We start from the raw sequence: 6,876 nt of genomic DNA, 5'->3' as shown, positions 1-6,876 counted from the left end.
CTCAAAATCACTAATAACAACTAAACACGGCCGATACACATGGTCCACAATAATAGAATCTCTCACAGGTGTGGACACATAAACAAGAGAACTCAAAGAATCATGAGATATATCCAAATACGAAGCAAAGTAAGATGACACATATGAATAAGTGGATCCCGGATCAAATAAGATTGATGCATCTCTATGGAAAACCAGAACCATACCTGTAATGACTGCGTCTGAAGCAACTGCCTTCGTCCTACCCGGAAAAGCATAGAATCTGGTCTAGTCTCCCCCTCTAGGGCGACATCTACTCGCCCGTCCCCCACCCCTAACTGGATGTGCGGGTAGAGCGGCAACTAGGGCAACAACCACGGCCTGAGAAGTCTGTAGACCTAACTGAATCTATGGATCCTGAGTAATCTATGAAGGTGCACCCCTCTTGAATCTGGGGGAGTCTCTAACCATGTGACATGTATCACCACACTCAAAGCAAGCTCTCGATGGGCATGACTTCTAGGACTGGCTCGGTCCTGGTCAGCTAGATTGATCGCTAAAGGCACCTCGTGCAAGAGGTGCACTAGAAATGGTTGAGCAAAGTGTGCAACATGAGACCTCGGAATAACCATAGCACCACTAAAAGCTAGAAGTGTCGAGGGAACTGGACGACTCACATGGCCTCTACCATGATGGGATGTAATTGCGGCGTGGACACCACTAAATCCTCCAGTATCTCGAGGCCTTTTGGCATCTCTGTCCTCTCTCTCACAGCCCCGCATACCCTTCAATCTCCGTTCAATCTCAATCACCTGCTGATATGGGGTATCTGTCTCTAACTCTCGAGTCGTGCTGAATCTACTACCATAGTTGAGCCACTCGATAAATAGACAGACTAACTCTCTAACTATAGAAACCAAAACGGGTGCATGTAGTCTAGAAAAATTACTAAATCGAACAACATACTCTGACACTACCATAGTACCCTAGCACAGCTATTTTAACTCCGCGTGCCATGCATCCCTAAGGGTCTGAAGAACAAACTCTCTTAAGAACAACTCTAAAAATTGAGTCCATGTAAGTGAAGTTGCATCGGCTAGGCTACCCTTATCGTAAACCCGCCACCACTGATATGCTGCAGCCGACAGCTGGAATGCACTAAAAGCAACCCCACTAGTCTCCACAATACCCATAGTACGGAGAATACGGCAGCACTCATCTAGAAAACCATGTGCATCCTCTGAAACCAAACCACTAAAATTAGAAGGGTTATACTTCTTGAACCTATCAAGTCTAAGCTCCTCCTCCTCAGATGTTGCTGCCCTAACCGCAGGCTGAACCGAAATAATAAGTTGTGTTGGTATAACCTCTAGGACCTGATCAACATGGACACACTGCTCTAGGGTACGGACCGTGGGAGTCTAAGCTCCTACCCCAGCTTGAGATGTGGCTGGTGCAAGTGGAATTAACCCCGCTTGAGCTAAGGTGTCGAACATGCTCAAGAACTGTGTGAGGGTCTCCCGAAGTGCAGGGGTCGCAACAGGCACCTCGGGTGCCTGCCCCCCAACCGGAGCTACTGGCGGCTCCGTTGTCACAGCTTAGGCAGGTGCTCTAGCTGCACCATGTACCCCTCTTTGGCCTTTGCCCCGACCCCGGCCTCTCGCGGCTCTAGCATAGGGTGCGGATGTCTAATCATCGGATCCAACAATGCGTGTTCTCACCCTCTGTGAGAGAATAGGAAGTCAAAGATTCAGTTTTCAAAGTCAAGCAATTCGCATGATAAAGAATCAAAGAAGTGAAGTATTCCTAACAGTTTTGTAGCCTCTCGAAGATAAGTACAGACGTCATCGTACTAATTCGCAAGACTCTACTAAACTTGTTTATGACTCGTAACATCTATGAACGTAGAGCTCTGATACCAACTTGTCACGACCCCAATTTCCCTTTGTAGGATATCGTGATGGCACCTAGTCTCTACGACTAGATAAGTCTAACATTCAATAATAGGTTGACAAAACTAATTAACAGAAATACTAAAACAAGTCTGATAAACTCATAAAATCTCCCAAAACAGAATCTCAACAAACACTTTTCCAAAACCGGTGGAACTGGGTTATAAGCTCTACAAAGTAAGCTAAAATGTCTACTGCAACACTGTGTGAATGAAAAATACAACATGAGTAAAGGTAAATAAAGGTGACTCTGAGGCCTGCGGATGTAGAGTAGGCATATCTTGACATCTCCGTAAGCAACTAGCAGTAGATCACTAACGTCCCGCAGGAGCAGACGTACTTGGATCTGCACAAAAATATGTGCAAAAGCGTAGTATGAGTACACCACAATGGTACCCAATAAGTATCAAGCCTAACCTTGGTAGAGTAGTGACGAGGCTAGGTCAAGACACCTACTAGATAGAAATAAACAGTATGAAAATATAATAAGGATAAATAATAGAAGGAGAAGAAATAACTAATACGAAACAAGTTAATAACATGAACTAATATCAGAATTGTAAGCATGGAATAAAGAAATCAATTAAAGAGAATCACAATGATTATATACGGACAATGACTGATAGAACAAGGAAGAACAAAACAACATGAAGTGTTCCCACCAAAACTCTTTGCAACATGAGATAAACAATAAGAATCACAACGAGGTACCACATCGTGTACAATAGGAGTCACAACCGAGGTACCGTCTCGTGTGTATATATCAAGATTCACAACCGAGGTACCACCTCGTATTCAATATTCACAATCTTTCCTTATACCATCGCGTGAACCTTACATTTAAATAGTTTTGAAAACAGTTTTTCCGAAATAGCTATACGCACTTTAGCCCACCTTATGACGTCGCGTGGCTTCACGTAATCCCCTTACAAGGAACACGCACATAAGTCCCACCTTATGTCGCCGCATGCACATTAACCCCTAGACTTATACCTCCGCATGCATGTCAATAGTATATCATAACAACTCATACCACAAGTGCCCATGTTCCACAACTTGTCAATAATCAACAATATCAATGTTTCCACAACAATAGCCCATGGCTCAACTACAATGTGTACAAATATCAACAAAAGCAATGAATGTAAATTTCTCAACAAGAAGGATATCTCAACAATTAACACTTTGCCTCAACGTGATAACGACTTTCACAACTTCAACACCAATAACTCAACAATGAGAATGATAATGTGTAACCATGATATTAAATAAGAATAACTCACAATGGAAGACATAACGTGTAACAATGACTTCAAATAATGGTAATTTAACAATGGAAGAGACAACATGTACAATGACTTCAAATAATGATAATCAACAATGGAAGAGATACCATGTACAATGATTTCAAATAATGATAATCAACAATGAAAACGATAACATGTAACAATAAAAGGGGCAACAAGTTCAACTAAAACATGAGAGCAATTTATTAAGTAGGATGTAGTACGAGTGTTAAACAAGTCATTTAAGGCATGTAAGGATAGACTAACACAAGTAAGAATAGATTGACTATGAGAATTTAGAACATGAACTGACATTTCAATTAAAGCATGGAAAGAGTCTCAGTAGCCTAAACCGGTCAAAAATCACATATGACACGTGTACCTACTCGTCACCTTGCGTAAACGGCTTTCACATAGCACAGACGGCACAATCAATCCCAAATCCTAAGGGGTAGTTCCCATACATAAAGTTAGGCAAGACACTTACCTCAACTAGGCCAATTCAACCCTCAGAAATAGCTTTTCCCCTAAAATTCACCTCCATACTACTCAAATCTAACCAAAATCAACTTAGTATCATCAAACAATGCAAGAAAGGTCAATTACAATAGAAAAGGTTATGATCTTTACACTTTTTTTAAAAATTCAACAAAAGTCAACCCACGGGTCCAATGGTAGATTCTGACTATCCATGACCCCACGAGTTCATATATATGATTATTTCAAAATCCGAGTCCAAATCGACTCTCAAAACTCAATTTCTTATTTTTCAAAAACTTGACAAGGTTCACAAATTTTCACTTTGATTCACATAATTTTGATGTTAAATTCTAAGATATATTGATGGAATATGATTAGAAATAGATTAGAATCACTTACCCAAAATTTGTATATGAAAATCCACTCTCCAAATTGCCTCCTATCGAGTCTAGGGGTTCTAAAATGAGAGAATGTGTTAAAAATCCTGTCTCCAAGCCCTTTGTACCAGTTGCAGTTATCGCACTTGCGACACACGGTTCACATTTGCGAACCCTGACAACCTCAATCATCATCCCAATTGCGACAAAAGGCTTCGCAATTGCGAAGCTAGGAACCTCGCAAAAGTGAACAAATGTTCGCAAATGTGAACCACACGAAAATCCTACTGACTTCGCAAATGTGAAGGGGAAGTCGCAATTTTAAGATCTGTGCCCCCATTGTCACCTTTGCAATTGCGATGCTGGTGCTCGCAATTGCAATAACTAGGCGCCAGCAACACCAACAGTTTAATTTCAATTCAATCCATTCCGAAACATGTCTGAAACTCATTCGAGCCCTCGGGGCTCCAAACCAAACATCCACACGAGTCTAAAAATATCATACAAACTCGCTCGCATGATAAAAACACAAAAATAACATCTAAATCTATGAATCGAATACTAAAATGCATAAATTTCAAAGTAACGTTCAAGAATCTCTAAAATTACAACTAAACGTCTGAATCCTAACAAATCAACTCCAAATGATACCAAATTTTGCAGACAAGTACTAATTAGCATAACAGACCTATTCCAAGTCCCAAAGTCAAATTCCAAGCTCTATAGCTAAAAGGCAACATACAGTCAAACTTTTCAACTTCAAATTGCCAAATTTCGGTAAAACAACACAAATCAACCTAAGGACTTCCGAAATTAATTTTGGGCATACGCCCAAGTCCGAAATCATGATACGAAGCTATCAGAGCCATCAAAAGACCGTTTCAGGGTAGGTTTTTTACAAAAGTAAAAGTTAGGTCAATATTTCTAACTTAGGCTTCTAAGTCAAGAATCAAAGGGTCCAAATCAACTCGAAAGCTTTCCGAAACGAAACTAACCAACCCCGCAAGTCATAAAATCATAAACACACATGTGTGAATCATAAAAAGGGATAACATAATGGACAATTATACAAAACAACTAGTCGGATCGTTATAAAAGGTTTGAGAAAGTGGACGGATTTGGTTGGTGTGTGGAATTAACGATTCGAACGTCCTTAAGTTATGGTTGAATTGTTCTGTGGTAAAACACCAAGGTTTGTGAATAAACTTGAAATTGTACTCTTTTTACTTACTGGAATATTTTGAAATAACTTGAGCTTTTGGTTCCCTTGTTTTCAATTGATATTATTGTATTCGTGTAATATCAAGTATTGCAAGATATTTGCTAACTCGCCCACTTGTACGGATTGCTTGATCATTTTGCATCCTTTTTAGGAGTTTGTCCTTCTTGTGGCAGTGAATTTGTCACTCATCTTGACATGCCTCTTGATTCAAATCTTTTGCTATCATGACTTTGGATTTGTGGTTCATCAAAAATGATGAAACTTGTCTATGTTAAGTACGAACTAGAAAGCCATTTTTAATATGGTTCTTGATTCTCTTGACTATTGGGTTTTAATCCTACTTGATTTGGGACTTCGGTCTATCTTGATATCTAATTATATTTAGTGTGATGGCATGACGTACATATTCGCAAAAATAAATATTTGGTACACTCTCTTGGATTGATGCTATACGCTTTCTTGACACTTGAAGCTTGAACATTAATATTGATATTTGGAAACACTTCAAGGTTTGGTATTCGATACTTTTGATGTATTTGTTTACTTGCTTTATGATTCTTCTAAGCTACTCATGATTGAAATAGGGGAATTGGAGAATCTAATGGCTCCAAGCCTAAAGTTTATACACCACTAAGCTTTATGCTTAGCGATAGTTATTTTCTATCATAGGTAACATGCGAGAAAAGATTTGAAGAAGGCCTTTTGCAATAGACTTTTCAGAAGCTTTTGTGGAGATCACATTTGCATATGCACCTAGGTTTTGTATAGTTTTGGAACTTCTATATGATCTATATATCATACTTATGTATGTAATTTTGGAGGCATGTTGAATCTCAAGACCATAAGCTTGTAACTTGAATTTGGTGACTTGTTTTACAGTTTTAAGGTGTGTTAATAACCCAAGTCTTGTAATATGATAAATTTACACTTAGTCTTGTAAATATGTACAAAGGAGAAGACTAGTTTTCCTTTTATACTCGCTAGTTTGAAATTCACGTATAATATGAACCTGCAGTGATGTTGAATGAAAAGTATAATTTCGTTAGGAATTTGCTTTAGCATGTTGATTCTTCAAGAAGGGTTGTATCACATTATCTTGATACTTTGACATTGTATTTCATTGAAGAAATTTTACTAAGTGTATGTTCAAAAACAAAAATATTTTACCTTGAAACCTTTATCGTATAGGCCTATTTCCGTTACTAAATTATTATGAATGTCTGTTTAGATTAATATCTTCTGAATATTGTAAGTAGTAAATTAGATTTATTTCGTAAGTAGCACCCTTCCAAAGAAAAGGAGGTGTGACAGCTCTGGCGACTCTGCTGGGGACTATACCCAGAACCTCTGGACACCCTTCAAAAACTCTTGGGTTCCTCTCCTTCCATATGGCATGTATAACCTCAGAATATAGCATCTTAATGAATCTTGCCCTCGTATACTTTTAACAATCTCTTGAAGTTTTAGTTCCTAGTTACATATCTATATTCTGCAAATAGATGGTCTCGTGTCATTGTGAGTTTGACATAGAACATATGCAGCTTGTATATTGAGCCCCCATTTCAACAATCTATCTAAAG

Source organism: Nicotiana tabacum, chromosome 19, assembly GCF_000715075.1.
Source record: "Nicotiana tabacum cultivar K326 chromosome 19, ASM71507v2, whole genome shotgun sequence".
Taxonomy (NCBI): domain Eukaryota; kingdom Viridiplantae; phylum Streptophyta; class Magnoliopsida; order Solanales; family Solanaceae; genus Nicotiana; species Nicotiana tabacum.
The sequence above is the reverse complement of the archived record's forward strand: the minus strand, read 5'-3'. Positions refer to the sequence as shown.